The sequence below is a fragment of the Hyla sarda genome, chromosome 7 (genome assembly GCF_029499605.1).
Source record: "Hyla sarda isolate aHylSar1 chromosome 7, aHylSar1.hap1, whole genome shotgun sequence".
NCBI classification, from domain to species: Eukaryota; Metazoa; Chordata; class Amphibia; order Anura; family Hylidae; genus Hyla; species Hyla sarda.
In genome coordinates, this window is record NC_079195.1 from 105,527,291 (window position 1) to 105,545,445 (window position 18,155).

At 44.2% G+C, this 18,155-nt stretch overlaps 1 pseudogene; it reads left to right on the forward strand.

Annotated features, from left to right (window-relative positions):
* Positions 1-13,032: 13,032 nt before the first annotated feature.
* Positions 13,033-13,122, forward strand: LOC130283590 (U2 spliceosomal RNA; annotated as a pseudogene).
* Positions 13,123-18,155: the final 5,033 nt, after the last annotated feature.

An 18,155-nucleotide genomic window follows, 5' to 3' on the forward strand; every position in this document is an offset into this window, starting at 1 on the left:
ACCTGCAACACCCCTGTCCAGAAAGGCAAGAGAAGAGTACAATCCACCCAGATATGAGACATCGTCCCGGGAGCAGCACCACACCTCCAGCACACTTCAGGAACTGTAGGGAAGTACCGATGCAGTAATGCTGGCACACGGTACCATCGTGAAACAATTTTATAGTTAGTTTCCTGCAGCTTCACAGAGACAGAAGCCCCGTGACAGAGTGCATAGATTTTAGTCCAATCCTGTGTGCCAAAGGTGAGGCCCAGCTCCCGCGCCCCCCCCCCCCCCCCCCCCCCCGGTGTGCTGGGGGGTCGCCCCTGCGTTGGACAATTAGATGGCATAGATCACCGATACTGAGTGTCCAGGAGCTGCCGGAGCAACACACAGAGACTCAAAAGGCAGGAGGGGCCTCTCTAGATCACTTTCATCTGTGTAAAAAAAAAAAAGGCCATACTGAAAGCAGTGAAAAACTGACAAACGCTCACAAAAGATTTATCCACTAATAGGAAAAAACGCCAGACAAAATGATAGAAGAGAAAGCCAAAACGCTGGAAAAAGCAGTTGCAGTTTTTTGGGCAGTTTTTCTGGCATTTTTCACAACAAAAAACTGTCACAAAAATTAAGCTATACTGAATCCTAGCCTTAGATAGCTATTATGGCAAGGGTACACATAGTTTTGCCTATGTATAAATCATTAGTCAGACCACATATTGAGTATTGTGTCCAATTTTACGCACCTGCATATAAAAAGGACATCGCTGAACTGGAGAGGGTGACGAAGATAATTAATTGGAAAACAGAAACAAGTCAGCTCACCCAAATTGTAGATAGTGTCCATATCCAAAGAAAAAGCTGGCCGACCAGGTACTAGGGCATTGCAACCGGTTTGCAAGTCAATGTAGTGGAGAAGATATCCCAAAGGGCTTTATTTATACATGTTAAAAATATATAGAAGTGCCATAAAAATAGAAAAATCTGACACGTTTCGTTAGACAACCTTTATCAAGGTATGAACAGTTACAACAGTTAAAAGTTGTAACTGTTCATGCCTTTATAAAGGTTGTCTACTGAAATGCATTGGATTTTTCTATTTTTATGGTACCTCTATATATTTTTAACATGTATAAATAAAGCTGATATGTTTTAAATAATTTTTATGAGCCTTGGATTGGAAGTGCTGGGATCTTCCCTTTGGGATATCTTCTCAACTAAAGAGAATTCATAGTCTGGGAGGATTACAGGACCTAGACAGGTTATGAAGCTTGGGGTTAGTTTGGAGAAAAGATGTCTTATGTATAAATATATAAATGGACAAGTCAGAGATGTTGTAACGCCGGCGTTTGGCGTCCACCAACGTGTAACCCTTATCCACCGTCTTTCTGGGACGTGCAGCACGCACAAGTTATCCTGCTCGCTGAAGACTAAGATCTGGGATTTCTGCATCTGCTCCTATTCCTGTTACTTCCAGCAGAGGTTGCACTGGGTCAGTTGCTCTGAAGATCCACACAGTAGGGACACAGTAGGGATACAGAATGAACTTAATGGACTATTGTCTTTTTTCAACCTTATGAATTATGTAACTATAAATGTGACTATCTGTCTGTGATCCCAAAATCTAGAAAAATGCTTGTATTCTCCTGTGCAAAGTGTCGAAGGGGCGTTCCCAAGACCCTGAAATGCTGAGGGCATGATTGACTGACAGCTGGAAGCCGTGCCTTGTTTCCAAATCTTACACCTGTACACAATTTGTATGAAAAGAGCAGGAGGGAGATTTGAAAAAGGGACTCAGCTCAGTGCTAAAAGCTGAGCCTGGACTGTCAATCAGGCAAGGACAGGGATGGGAGGTTGAGTGAGAAGGTGTTCCAGCTCTCAGCACTTCAGGGTCCTGGGAACACCTCTTTGACTCTTTGCACATTATGGAAGTACAGACAGATACGTGAAAGGTACCGTTTCTCCTTTCACAGGCACGGTACAGCTGTCTAATAGTGTCAGCAGTTTGAATATGAAATGTAGCTCACAGATAAACCCATCCCTGGTGCTTACTAATGCAACAGATCCAAACCCATCCCTGGTGCTAACATATCGCTGTAACAATTCTGAGGAGCTTCAACCCATTGAGAAATTGGAAGACACACACATCCAAATCAATGAATGAAGGACAATAGAGCATTAAAAGACCACATGGAGGACATGGAGAATCGCTCAAAGCTCAACATCCTGCACCTAATACAGCAGGTTTACCAGAGTCAATAAGGCTGCAGACACTCATGATGCCCTGATGATATAGGGCCTGTGGAAGGTGAAGCAAGCACACAAGGGACCAAGGGAATATGGGGGAGCACACTTTGGCAGGTGATCACTTAGATCACACATATAATGAAAATGTTTTATGTGCCTTTAGAAGTAGCAATAACTCTTCAATGATCAGAAATGATAAAGTAGTACTATACGTTCACTTCTCAGTGGGGGTTTACTGCACTAGCAAATCCTTCAGTACAGTTTGTACAACTGTACAAATAAATAAAAGATCCGGCTCAAGCTGTCTCACTGAGGAGGTAGCAGAGGGACATCACTTGGCACTTTTGTGGAACCTTTTATGGTTAGAGAAAAAAAGGAAAAATTCCAAGAAGAAAGCACCTGTTATTCACTCAAAGAAGATGTCATCTGTAAGCCACTCTATGTAACGGTACTGTAATCACTGCCTGTGTAGATATAACCCAGCTTTCTGCTCTCACCAGCATGTAGCTCATCGTGATGGGCAAAGGTACCAGGTTACCCTAACTGCTCCAGGTTCTCCCTGACTCTTAAAGGGTCATCTCAGGCACCCAAATCCTTCCCTAGCCCATCCCTGGGAATCACCTGTTGTAATAATAACTTTCACCAGTCCAGTCACACAATGGATTGTAAAGTAAAGGGGCATGTAAAGTCTATTTCCCCTGGGGAACTTCCCTAGTGACGATGTCCTGGTGAGTGGTAAATGGAAGGTCTGTGGTGTAATGTGTGCAGTAGAAATCAACACACTGCAATTTAAAGGGTGTTGTGGCATAATGGGTAACTTTTACTAAAAGGGATTGGCCATCTGTAACATGTTTTTTTTTTTTTTTTTTTCATTCTGGCTCCAATCTCTCAGAAGATAGAAGTACATTTTCAGGTCAAGATAAAGTCTTTATGCAGAATTTCCGTAGTCATCTGCGTAGTAGTAATCCTTATAATCTTTAGTAACTATGCTCACATTCCAACTCGTAAATCCACAAGTCCTGATAGAGTGTAACCTGGGGCAGCAACTACGTTGGAACAATACTTTAAGACCATACTTTGAGAACATGTGGTTAGCAAAAATAAGACTTATATAGGAAGCTAATTATAATGACCCCCAAAGTAATGCTGTCCACCAGAGGTGGCAGCAGAGAGCAGATAGTGTAAGCAGAGGTGTCAGCAGAGAGCACTGTGGTCATACAGAAAGGAAATTCAAAAAGAAAAGAACTTCCTGTGGAGCATACAGCAGCTGATAAGTACTATAAGGATTAAGATTTTTTTAACTCCTTGGGGACGGAGCCCATTATAACCCTAAGGACGGGAGCATTTTTTGCAATTCTGACCACTGTCACTTTTAAGCATTAATAACTCTGGGATGCTTTTACTTTTCATTCTGATTCCGAGATTGTTTTTACGTGACATATTCTACTTTATGTTAGTGGTAATTTTTTGTCGATACTTGCATCATTTCTTGGTGAAAAATTCCAAAATTTGATGAAAAAATTTAAAATTTTGCATTTTTCTAACTTTGAAGCTCATTCTAACTTTGCATTCTAAATAAATAATATTTTGATTCACATATACAATATTTCTACTTTATGTTTGCATCATAAAGTTGACATGTTTTTACTTTTGGAAAACATCAGAGGGCTTAAAACTTCAGAAGCAATTTTCCAATTTTTCACAAAATTTTCAAAATCGGAATTTTTTAGGGGCCAGTTCAGTTTTGAAGTGGATTTGAAGGGCCTTCATATTAGAAATACCCCATAAATTACCCCATTATAAAAACTGTACCCCTCAAAGTATTCAAAATGACATTAAGTAAGTTTGTTAACCCTTTAGGTGTTTCACAGGAATAGCAGCAAAGTGAAGGAGAAAATTCAAAATCTTAATTTTTTACACTCGCATGTTCTTGTAGACCCAGTTTTTGAAATTTTACAAGGTGTAAAAGGAGAAAAAGCCCCCCAAAATTTGTAACCCAATTTCTCTCGAGTAAGGAAATACCTCATATGTGTATGTCAAGTGTTCGGCGGGCGCAGTAGGCGGCTCAGAAGGGAAGGAGCGACAATGGGATTTTGGAGAGTGAGTTTTGCTGAAATGGTTTTTGGGTCGCTTTTAGGAAGCCCCTGTGGTGCCAGAACAGCAAAAAAAACACACATGGCATACTATTTTGGAAACTACACCCCTCAAGGCACGTAACAAGGGGTCCGGTGAGCCTTAACACACCACAGGTGTTTGACGACTTTTAGTTAAATTCGGATGTGTAAATGAAAAAAAAAAAATTTCACTAAAGTGCAGGTTTTTTCCCCCAAATTTACCATTTCTACAAAGGGTAATGGGAGAAAAATCCCCCCAAAATTTGTAACGCAATTTCTCCCGAGTACGGAGATACCCCATATGTGGCCCTAAACTGTTGCCTTGAAATACGACAGGGCTCTGAAGTGAGAGAGCGCCATGCGCATTTGAGGCCTGAATAAGGAATTTGCAGTAGGGGTGGACCCGGTTACAAGGATGAGGCTTGTCTCCACCAAAACCCTACAGCAGTGTCTCCCACAGGCTGCCTCCAGCTGTTGCAAGACTCCCAGCCTGCCAGGACAGTCTATGGCTGTCCGGCAACACTGGGAGTTGTGGTTCTGCCACACCGCCGTTTAGGAAACACTGCCGTATGAGAGGTTTTTCATTTTTATTGGGGGGGGGGGGCAACGTGTAAGGGGGTGTATATGTAGTGTTTTACTTTTTATTATTTGTTAGTGTAGTGTAGTGTTTTTAGGGTACATTCACACAGGCAGGGGTTCACAGTAAGTTTCCTTGAAGGAAACCCACTGTAAACCCGCCCGTGTGAATGCACCCTGTACATTCAAATGGGGTGGGGGGGCGCCCCAAACCTTCAGCTGTGGCAAAATGACAACTCCCAGAATGCACTGACAGACCGTACATGCTGGGAGTTGTAGTCTTGCAACATCTGTAGGCACATTGGTGGGGAACCACTGAGTTAGAAAACAGACTCTAGCTCAGTGATTCCAACCCATGTGCCTCCAGCTGTTGCAAGACTACAACTCCCAGCATGTACGGTCTGTCAGTGCACTCTGGGAGTTGTAGTTTTGCAACAGCTGGAGGCACACGGGTTGGAATCACTGAGTTAGGAAACAGACTCAGGCTCAGTGTTTCCCAACCAGTGTGCCTACAGCTGTTGCAAAACTACAATTCCCTGCATGCCCGTACAGTACAGTCACTGTAGAGTGGTCTCCAAACTGTGCCCTTCCAGATGTTGCAAAACTAGACAGTCCAGGCATGCTGGGAGTTGTAGTTCTGCAGTATCTGGCCCTTCAGATGTTGCAGAACTACAACTCCCAGCATGCCTGGACAGTCTGGGCATGCTAGGAGTTGTAGTTATGCAACAACTGGGGAAGAACAGTGGCCTCCAAACTGTAGCCCTCCAGATGTTGCAAAACTACAACTCCAAGCATACCCAGACTGTCCAGGCATGCTGGGAGTTGTAGTTCTGCAACATCTGAAGGGCCATATATTGCACAACTACACGCCCAGCATCCCTGACTGTCTGGGCATGCTGGGAGTTGTAGTTTTACAACATCTGGAGGGCTACAGTTTGGAGACCACCATATAGTGGTCTCCAAACTGTGCCACTTCAGATGTTGCAAAACTACAACTCCCAGCATGCCCAGACAGTCAGTGCATGCTGGGAGTTGTAGTTTTGCAACATCTGGAGGACCACAGTTTAGAGACCACTACACAGTGGTCTCCAAACTGTGACCCTCCAGATGTTGCAAAATTACAACTCCCAGCATGCCCAGACAGCCTTTGGCTGTGTGGGCATGCTGGGAGTTGTAGTTTTGCAGCTTTTAGAAGGCCACAGTGAAGATCACTTATCGCGATCTTTACTGCAGCCTTCTCAGCCGCACTTTCCGGCCGCCGCTCTTCCTCCTGCCGTCGCTGCTCCGGGATGCCGCCGCAGGTCCGGGTAACCAGGGCCATGTTCCCCCCGTGTTCTCACCGCTCTGTACCGACTTCGATCGGTGCGCAGAGCGGGGGGAAATGAACTCTAACCCCCCGCCCCCCTCCTGCCATTGGTGGCCAGCCTGACCGACCAATGGCAGGGATTAGGAGGGGGTGGCAACATTGCCACCTCGCTCCTATGCTTTAGGCTGGTCGGAGCTGTCTCTGACAGCTCCGATCAGTCTTATTTTCCGGGAGATCGGGTCACGAGTGACCCAATTTGCCCGGACCGCGGCAAATCGCTGGTCTGAATTGACCTGCGATTTGCTGCGATCGCCGATATGGGGGGGTCTCAGGACCCCCCTAGGCATTGCCACGGGATGCTTGCTGATAGATATCAGCAGGCATCCCGGTCCGATCACCGCCCGGCGAGCGGCAGTGATCGGAAATGCCGACGGCGTATGGATACGCCCTCCGTCCTTAAGTGACGGGACGCGAGGGCGTATGCATACGCCCTTCGTCCCCAAGGAGTTAATATAAGTAATTTACAAATTGATTTACAGTTGATTTAAAGAAATATGTTTTCAAGTGGAGTACCCCTTTAACACCTTAAGGACCAAGCCCATTTTCACTTTTTTGCACATCTGACCACTGTTGCTTTAAGCAGTTATAACTCAGGGATGCTTTTACTTATGAATTTGATTTCGAGATAGTTTTTTCATGACATATTCTAACATAGTGGTAAATTTGCGTCAATACTTGCATAATTTCTTGGTGAACAAATCAAAAATGTCATGGAAAAATTTGAAGATTTTGCATTTTTCTAACTTTGAAGCTCTCTGCTTGTAAGGAAAATAGACATACCAAATAAATAATATATTGATTCACATATACAATATGTCTACTTTTATGTTTGCATCATAAAGTTGACATGTTTTTACTTTTGGAAAACATCAGAGGGCTTCAAAGTTCAACAGCAATTTTCCAATTTTTCACAGAATTTTCAAAATCTGAATTTTTTAGGGACCAGTTCAGTTTTGAAGTGGATTTGAAGGGCCTTCATATAAGAAATACCCCATAAATGACCCCATTATAAAAACTGCACCCCTCAAAGTATTCAAAATTGCATTCAGAAAGTTTAACCCTTTAGGTGTTTCACAGGAATAGCAACAAATTGAAGGAGAGAATTCAAAATCTAAATTTTTTACATTAACATGTTCTTGTAGACCCAGTTTTTGAATTTTTACAAGGGGTAAAAGGAGAAAAGCCCCCCAAAATGTGTCACCCAATTTCTCACGAGTAAGGAAATACCTCATATGTGAACGTAAAGTGCTCTGTGGGTGCAGTAGAGGGCTCAAAAGCGAAGGAGCGACAATGGGATTTTGGAGAGGGAATTTTGCTGAAATGGTTTTTGGGTTCTTGTCACATTTAGGAAGCCCTTATGGTGCCAGAACAGCAAAAAAAAACAAAAACAAAAAAAACACATGGCATCCTATTTTGCAAACTATACCCCACAAGGAACATAACAATGGGTACAGTGAGCCTTAACACCCCAAAGGTGTTTGACGACTTTTCGGTAAATCGGATGTCTAAATATAAAAAAACATTTTCACTAAAATGCAGTTTTTCCCCAAATTTACCATTTTTACAGGAGGTAATAGGAAAAAATGCCCCCAAAAGTTGTAACCCCATTTCTTCAGAGTATGGAAATACCCCATGTGTGGACGTAAAGTGCTCTGTGAGCGCACTACAATGCTCAGAAAAGAAGGAGTCACATTTGGCTTTTTGAAAGCAAAATTTGCTGAAATGGTTTTTGGGGGGCATGTCACATTTAGGAAGCCCCTATGGTGCCATAACAGCAAGAAAAAAAAACACATGGCATACTATTTTGGTAACTTTACCCCTCAAGGCACGTAACAAGGGGTACAGTGAGCCTTCACACCCCACAGGTGTTTAATGACTTTTCGTTAAATTCAGATGTGTAAAAATGTTTTCACTAAAATGCATTTTTTCCCCCCAAATTTACCATATTTACAAGAGGTAATAGGAGAAAATCCCCCCAAAATTTGTAACCCCATCTCTTCTGAGTGTAGTTTCTAAAATGGGGGTCACATGTGGGGGGTCAACTGTTCTGGCACCATGGAGGCTTTGTAAACGCACGTGGCCTTCAATTCCATACACATTCTCTCTCCAAAAGCCCAATGGCGCTCCTTCTCTTCTGAGCCCTGTAGTGCGCCCGCAGAACACTTTACATCCACAGATGGTGTATTTATATGCTCAGAAGACATGGTGTTACATAGTTTGGGGGGCTTTTTTCCTATTACCCCTTGTGAAAATAAAAAAATTTGGGATAACACCAGCATTTTAGTGAAAATTTTTTTTTTTTAAATTTTCACGTCCAACTTTAACAAAAATTCTTCAAACATCTGTGGGGTGTTAAGGCGCACTATACCCCTTGTTATGTTCCCTGAGGGATGTAGTTTCCAAAATCGGGTCACATGTGGGTGTTTTTTTTTGCGTTTATGTCAGAACCACTGTAACGATCAGCCACCTCTGTGCAAATCACCTCAAATGTACATGGTGCTCTCACTCCTGAGCCTTGTTGTGCGCCCGCAGAGCCTTTTACATCCACATTTGGGGTATTTCCGTACTCAGAAGAAATTGTGTTACAAATTTTGGGGGTCTTTTTTTCCTTTTACCTCTTGTGAAAATAAAAAGTGTGGGGCAACACCAGAATGTTAGTGTAAAAAATTAAATTTTTTTACAATAACAGGCTAGTGTAGACCCCAACTTTACCTTTTAATAAGGCGTAAAAGGAGAAAAAGCCCCCCAAAATTTGTTAGGAAATTTTCCCCGAGAAATACCCCATATGTGGCCCTAAACTGTTGCCTTGAAAGACGACAGGGCTCCGAAGTGAGAGAGCAACATGCGTATTTGAGGCCTAAATTAGGGATTTGCATGGGACCCGGATGCAAGAATTACAATTGCCTCCCATACCAAAATTACCCTAGGGCAGTGTTTCCCAAACAGGGTGCCTCCAGCTGTTGCAAAACTCCCAGCATGCTTGGACAGTCAATGGCAATACTGGGAGTTGTTGCTTTGCAACAGCTGGAGGCTGCGTTTTGGAAACAGTACCGTACCAGACATTTTTCATTTTTATTGGGGGGGGGGGGAGGTGGTAACTTTGTAGGGGTATATGTATATGAAGTGTACAGCGAGTTCACAGCGAGTTTTCCGCTAGAAGTTTGAGGTGCAGCGGAAAATTTTCTGCATCTCAAACTTGCAGCGAGAAACTTGCTGTAAACCCCTGTCCGTGTGAATGTATCCTGTACCCTGCAAACCTCCAGCTGTTGCAAAACTACAACTCCCAGCATGCCCTTTGGCTGTCCATGCAAGCTGGGGATTGTAATTATGCAACAGCTGGAGGCACACTGGTTTCAAAACGCTGAGAGTTTGTTACTTAACTCAGTGTTTCCCAACCCGTGTGCCTCCAGCTGTGGCAAAACTACAACTCCCAGCATGCATGGTCTGTCAGTGCATGCTGGGAGTTATAGTTTTGTAACAGCTGAAGGCACACGGGTTGGGAAACACTGAGTTAGGAAACAGACAATGTTTTGCAACCAATGTGCCTCCAGTTGTTGCAAAACTACAACTCCCAGCATGCCCAGACAGCCGAAGGGCATATTGGGAGTTGTAGTCATGAAACAACTGGAGGAGAACAGTTTAGAGATCACTGTATAGTGGTCTCCAAACTGTGCCCTTCCAGATGTTGCAAAACTCCAATTCCCAGCATGCCGAGACTGTCCAGGCATGCTGGGAATTGTAGTTCTGCAACATCTGAAGGGCCAGATGTTACAGAACTACAACTCCCAGCATGCCTGAACTGTCTAGTTTTGCAACATCTGGAAGGGCACAGTTTGGAGACCACTCTACAGTGGTCTCCAAACTGTGGCCCTCCAGATGTTGCCAAACTACAACTCCCAGCATGCCCAGAGAGCCAAAGGCCTGCCGCTGCCTGCTTAACTGTCACTTAACTGTGGGTAAATATAATCGCTGAAACTTTAGACACACTGGTTCTTCTGCTTGTGTGCAGGCTGTACTGTGTTAGTGAGTTATGCAAAGTGCTAGTAGCATGCACACAACCAGTCACACAGCAAGAGCCCATCCTGCAGGAAAGTAGGAAGAGAGAGGAGACTCTGCTTTGATCTTAAAAGGCACATGAAATCCTTTTAACTCCTTGATACTAACTGCGATTAGAAAAGGTCAGTTTAACAATATTAAAGTACCATTTTACATACAGTACAATAAATTCAGATGATGCTTCATCAAACGATAACATTATACATAATAGGCCACTGCAAGATAATAATACCTGTTCCTTGGATAGTGGTATTTTTGGCCTTTGTATGCTGGGTTTTGTTCAGTAGAAGTATGATGGCAATATGTATGTGATAAGATTTTCTCATGCTTTTTAGTAACTGTATGACTATTAGAGGGTCTATCATACATAGAAAACACACACACACACATGTAGTGTGTCTGTGAGAATGTTTGCCTTTTCAACCAGAAGAGCATTTGGCCATAAGTGCACACACGGATGTTGGATGAGAGGGCCTGGCTCTAATCTTTGTTCCAGTTCATCCCGAATGTGTTTGACAAGGTTGAGGTCGCGAATTTGCGTGGGCCAGTCAAGTTCTTCTTCTTCACCATTCTCTCCCAGCTATACCTTTATGGACCACTGGGGCACAGTCATGATGGAACAGAAAACCCAAACTGCTCTCACAAAGTTGGAAGCATACAGTTGTCCAAAATGTTTTTTGTTTTTTTATCTAAGAGCCGAGGAACGTGCTCTCGAATCACCCAAAGTGCAAGAAAAAGTACAAACATGTTTCACTAAAAAAAACATGCACAAAGGATGCGGACTATCGCAAGCCCTTCTCCAACAGGAGAGAGGCCCAACAACAAACCTTACCCTTCGCCTCTAGACCAAAAGGTACCTGCAAGGTTCCAGGTTCAATGTCCCTTTTTGCGAAGCTACTAAGGGACAACAAATGCCCCCGGCATCCCCCTTGGTAGTAGCCAAGGTATCTGCCGTGTCACGATTCGGCTTGCTGGTTGTGGATCCTCTGTGTCAGCGAGGGATTGTCGTGGACCGTGCCGGTGGACCGGTTCTAAGATGCTACAGGTATTCACCAGAGCCCGCCGCAAAGCGGGATGGTCTTGCTGCGGCGGTAGCAACCAGGTCGTATCCACTGGCAACGGCTCAACCTCGCTGACTGCTGAGAAGGCGTGGGACAAAAGGACTAGGCAGAGGCAAGGTCAGATGTAGCAGATGGTCGGGGCAGGTGGCAAGGTTCGTAGTCAATATGGATAGCAGGAGATCTGGAAACACAGGCTTTGGACAACACTAAACGCTTTCACTGGCACAAGGCAACAAGATCCGGCAAGGAAGTGCAGGGGAAGTGAGGTAATATAGCCAGGGAGCAGGTGGAAGCTAATTAGGCTAATTGGGCCAGACACCAATCATTGGTGCACTGGCCCTTTAAGTCTCAGAGAGCTGGCGCGCGCGCCCTAGAGAGCGGAGCCGCGCGCGCCAGCCGAGGACCAGGACGGGTAAGTGACTTGGGAAGCGATTCGCGAGCGGGCACGTCCCGCTATGCGGATCGCATCCCCGCTGGCAATGTCAGTGCAGCGCTCCCGGTCAGCGGGTCTGACCGGGGTGCTGCAGAGAGAGAGACGCCGTGAGCGCTCCGGGGAGGAGCAGGGACCCGGAGCGCTCGGCGTAACATGCCGCAGAGCCATTAACGGTCGGTACCCTGCACATGCAGGAGTACCCGGGGTTTTTGCAGGGAGGTGTGGAAACCTAATGGCCACACACACCTCCCCTAGACCACTAGAAGGGACACCCAGAAGGGCTACTGCATCCTAACAATCCTGTGGACACACAACATGCAAAAAGTGACACAGTGAACAAAAATAAATAAATAAGTGAATGTGCGCAGGTATACTGCCTGAAAATGCGTCCGGATCTATAAAAAAATTCTCCGATCCTAGCCAGAAGGCTGGGAATCAAGAAGTGAGTGCCACCAAGGTGAAGAGATCATGGTGCCAGTGCTTCAACTCAGTGAGCCAATACACACAGTGAGTTTCGGCACCTCGGGGGTCACCACTCTCCGAGGCATTAAAGTACCTCGGTTCTAGACCCTCTTGGCCTTATGGCAAGGCCCGGAGGAAACAGGTGACATCAGGGCAGCCATTGAGCGGCAGCCCCGGAACGCCCCGTTACACCTGCTTCTCCATGCAGCCATCCATTCCTACCAGTGTACTGACTGATAAGAACAGATACTTACACTTAGCCAAAAGGCCGAGAAGTGATGTTTTGTCCAACATGTTTTGTTATGCTAAAGTATTATGGTTTCCTTTCACTGGAATTAAAGTATCACCATCGCTAACCTGTCAAACAGGCTTGTAGTGCATAATCCCCCTCCCTCCTTGCGCGTGCCTGTTTACTCTACAGCGCATGGGCCGTAGATTAAACCTGCCATGCGAGCAAGGAGGGGATTATGCATATGGATGAGCCATTCAGCGCGCCTGGCCAAATATGATGTAGGGGTGCCCCGAGCTCCGGTCGTAGCTCCACCCATGCCCCATGGATCTCATTTACCTATGCAAAATAACGGCGGAATGGCTGGATTGTTAAGTATAGTTTTGATCAGTATCACCCGCACTAGAATCCTGTATGACAGGTTAGTGCTGGTGATACTAATGAGAGATTTCCTTTAAGGTACCTAGTCACACTCCTGCAGTTTCCTTTAAAGGAAATCTGTCATCAGTATCGCTTCTCGGCCTTTTGGCTAAGATCAAGTATAGTATCTGTTCTGATCAGTGGTTTAGTCTTTGCCATTGATGTAGGATGGATGCTGCATGGAGGAGCAGGTGTAACGGGGCGTTCCGGGGATGGTGCCACAACACCAGCTCAACGGGTGCCCTGATGTGACCTGTTTCCTCCGGGTCTCGCCATGAGGTTGGGGGGTGTAGAGCCGAGGCACTTGGTGCCTCGGGGAGTGGTGACCCTGAGGTGCCGAAACTCACTGGGTGTTAAAGCTCACTGAGTGAACGCACTGCACCATATACTCTTCACCTTTGGCACTTACCCTTGGTATCCCGGCCTTCTGGCTAGGATCAGGGACATTTTTATAGATCTGGCCGGTTGACCGGGCAGTATATCTGCACTCATTTACATATATTATTTTTGCATGTCACTGTGTCACTGTGTGTTTTGTTTGTACACAGGATTTGTCAGGATGCGGTAGCCCTTTTGGGTGTCCCTCCTGGCAGTCTAGGGGAGGTGTGTGTGGCCATCAGGTTCCTCACCTCCCTGCAACTCCTGGGCATCTTGACTTACGTCCAGATGCCATCAGTATACGGCTCCTTGGCTGATACCTTGGTTAACGCCTAGGTTGAAGCCAGGTGCATTTGTGCCCCCTTAGTAGCTTCGACAAAAAGGGGCATCAAACCTGGATCCTTGCAGGTGCCTTTTGGCCCAGAGGTGAAGGGTAGGTTTGTTGGGCGGGGCTCTCTCCTGTTGGAGAAGGGCTTAGCGATAGACCGCATCCTTTGTGCACGTTTTTTTTTAGTGTGACACGTTTGCACTTTTTCTTGCACTTTGGGTGATAGAGAGCATTTGCCTTGGCTCTCAATAAAAAAATAAAAAAATAAATCTGTCTTCAGTATCACCCGCACTAACCTGTCATATAGGCTTGTAGTGTGGGTGATAGTGGCGGGTGATACTGATCAAAACGATGCCTACCGTGTTCCAAAATGTCCAGCCATTCCCTCATTATTCTTGTTTTTCTTCTTATGTAAATGAAGTATTTGGGGCATGGACAGAGCTATGTCCAGAGCTCTGGGCACCCCTACATCATCTTCGGCCAGGCTGGCGCTCCACCGAGCTCATCCCTATGCATCTCCTCCCTACCTCCCTGCTTGCGCAGCAGGTTTACTCTACGGTGCATGCGCCACTTCAACCATGAAGCAGCGCATGCGCTGTAGAGTAAAAATGATGCATGGGTGCCCGTAGCTTCATTTACATAGGTCAGCTCATTTCTGGCCTGTATACGGTTTCGTGAGTGGACCTAAATTCGCAGTAAACTACGGTTTTAGGTCTGGTCACAAAACCGGATACGGGGCAAAAATGAGCAGACAGGAGTCACTGTTTGACTCCGGTCAGCTCATTAAAGTCAATGGAGTTTGGAGCCGGTCTGGCTGGGGTACGGGAACGCACGGTTTTCCCCTCCCCCAGCCAAGTCCGACAGCCGTACGCTCCAACCGCTGTGTGAATGCATCCTAAAACAGAGAAATTTATGAATTTATTTTCTGTCTGACAACAGTGCTCTCAGCTGACACCTCTGTCCGTGTCAGGAACTGTCCAGATTAGAATAATATCCCCATAGAAAACCTCTCCTGCTCTGGACAGTTCCTGACACAGACAGAGGTGTCAGCAGAGAGCACTGTGGTCAGGCTGGAAAGAACTTCACAAATTTCTCTGTAGTATATCTGTAGTATGCAGTAGCTGATAAGTACTGGAAGGGTTAAGATTCTTAAATAGAAGTGATTTACAAATCTGTTTAACTTTCTTGCACCAGTTGATTTGAAAATATTTTTTGCCACCGGAGTTGCTGTTTAAAGTGGCAGCTGTCTGTTCCTGAAATAAGGGTATATTCAGGTTATCAGGAGCCATATATGGAACAGCCCTCTATTGTTAGGGTAAGGCAGCTGTGAATTTTGCATGTGTGTGTTTGGGAACAAATGAATATTGCTTTGTACAAAAGAAATTAAGCACCATAACCGAAGTATTTTAGGAAAATATTCCAATGTAATAATAATGCTGGTTTAATAAAAAAAAAAAGTAAACTAAATGATATTATTTTTTATAAATGATTGTGGGGAATACTGATACATTTAATTTAATCTTTATTTATCGACAACCTCATATAGCATAGGAACTACTGTATAGTGATTCACTATAGGTCAGCAAGTAATGAGGAAGTGCAGTAATCCTTGTTGTGGTTTTAAAGGATGTCTGGGTTAAATGGGAAGTCTGAAATGTATAACCTTATTATTACTACCATTACATTTGGTCTATTTATAGCCATCTCTGACTTCCATGTAGGATATTCTTATTATTTGGGTTTCTTCCAAAATGCCAACATCCTTTTCAAGGTTCTTAATAAAGATGAAATAGTAGCTCTGTGTACAGTGATCCCTCAACTTACAATGGCCTCAACATATAATATTTTCAACATACAATGGCTTTTTCTGAACCATTGTAACTTGAAACCAGACTCAACATACAATGCTACAGACAGTCCAGATCTGTGAAAAGTGTCAATAGCTGAAGAACTGACCAATTAGAATGGGCATTCACTGGTTAAACCCCTGTATTACTGAAGCGCATGCACTGACTGATGTCTGGTAGCACCCCTTACAGTACAGGGAGGTACTACATGTTGTGTACTACTCTTTACCCGTGCCAGGGTTAGCTGCTCCTTTGGACACCAAGTAAGGTCGGCTCCATACTACTTTTTTCGGACACTGTGTGTACTGTACAGGACCCTGAAGAAGCTCCTGTCCTCTACATAGACAGTGATTTACAGCTCCCAGCAGATCTTTCTTACTTTTATATGTAAGGACTTGCTTTATCTATATTAGTTATCTACTTATTTTTCTTTAATTCTCACTTTTCCTATTTTTGGATGATATTTTGGGGCTTCAGAACCAATTACCAGGTTTCCATAGAGTTATGGTCTCAACATACAATGGGTTCAACATACAATGGTCGTCCAGGAACCAATTAATATTGTAACTTGAGGGACCACTTACAATGCTTCTAGGCATAAATAACAAGCATGTAGCTGATATAAGTATGAAATACATCACTGTAGTAGTAGCTCTAGACAAGTGAAAACTTGTCAGTACTGTGGAATCCTTTAGTATACGTGTGCAGTTTTCATCTACAGTTTTGTTCACGTTCGCTGTTCTTGTGGTCCGTCTTTTGTTTATGACACAAGAAGTGTCTAACATTGTTATCCACAATTATTTCCGGATTATTTCAGACATAATTGTGCCACGTTCCATCAAGCAAATGTATACTGTGCTTCAGGGTGAGTATATTTCAGTACACTCAGAGTCTTATAGCGACTGCATGGCAGTAGATGCTTGTTTACATACTAAAGAAGCCATACAAGTTTTGGGCACTGCTGTAAAGGCTCCAAGAGTGATCTCAAAAATGGAGGGCTGGCCTCTAAGACCCTGTTTAAATGGAGTGATGGTCAGACAATTTTCGCCTATTCTGTGGATAAGTGAAAAGCTGCTACTCATATCTTCTTCTCTGAAAATCATCTTAGCTTTGTCCTGTGTCTGCAAGACAAGCAATACAAAATTATGGAGTTAGCTCTGCCCACCAGCTCTGCGAGCACTGTAAATTAGAGATGAAGCCTGCAGAGCAGAAATGTGCTGAAAAATACTAATAATAAAAAGTTATTTTTTACTGCACTGGAGATGGCTGATGCTTATGTACAATGCTTTCTCCTGCCAGCATAGACTTCAATCACAACCCCTTCGGTCAGTAACCCCTCCCCTCTCCATAGATATTCATCCCTTTTCCTCAGTAGATCCATGAAGGAGGCCGAAGGCAACGGGACGGGCAGGAGAAAGCATTGCACATACAAGCAGCAGCCCACTACATTGCATTTAGGAGAAAATGCCATATTAGCAACAAGATTAATATTTCCTGAACAGCTGCACTGATTTTCACCTGGTAACAATCCTTACAAGCAGAGTCACCCGCACTATCTACCTGTATATTGAGGTTGGTGTTGGGTGACCCACAGAGGACAGTTCTAGCTATATTGCAGTCTTTGCATTTCAGAGTGTTACAGTCCACTGGCCTCAAACTGTAAAAAATATATTGAAAAAAGAATTAAAATATTATTTACATAAAATCAGTAAACCTTTTTAATATTTAAACATGGGAAAAAGACAAGTAGAAAACACAGCGCTCGGGGATGGTTCGGAAGATAATAACAGTCAAACTATATTATGGTATATTATCATTGAGGTAGACTTACTTCACTAGGGGAGATGTGTAGGTGGAATTGCCTTTCACATCATCCCCTTCCAGGAGAGTTTTACAGAAGGGCCAGGCAGCCCGTGGGTATGTAGAATAGGGTTTATTGCGACGCGTTTCGGAGGGCTTACAGAATCGCCTCCTTCCTCAGGCATACAACAAGACAAAGCGATAATACAGTCCTTTTATATACATACCATGGCCGGGGGAGAAGCGTGTTAATTGGCTCTTTATTTCTTACAGAGTTGTAGTTTGAGGACCTGCAGATCCGGTTCTGCAGGTCACATGTTCTATACCTGGGTCACGTGATCATAGATCACGTGATACCCAATAGTATACTCGTTTCCTCCTAAAGAAGACCGGAAGTTTCAGCAGTGGGAGCCGCGACCACGTGACGAATATCGCCACATGATCGAGGATCACCCGCCGACCTTTCGGAATCATGCGTTCCACAATGGAGCGCATAACTCAAATGCGCATGCGGAGAAGAATAGAATACTCAACGCTTGCGCACCTGGTGTATCGAAGGCCCGATGCGTTCCAGGATGGAACGCACTACAAATTCCTATGGATGAGGTATTTGAGGACTAAAAACCGCTTATCCTGCGGACATGTTTACACAAGGAAGGTATATAATTCATAAAGAAAAACATATTCACTTGAAGACATACAATAATAATAATGATAATGGTATAAATAAAGTACAAATGTAAAAAATATATAGTATATATATATAAATATATATATATATTGGTGCATAAATGTATACACACACATGCACACGCGTTGAGTATTCTATTCTTCTCCGCATGCGCATTTGAGTTATGCG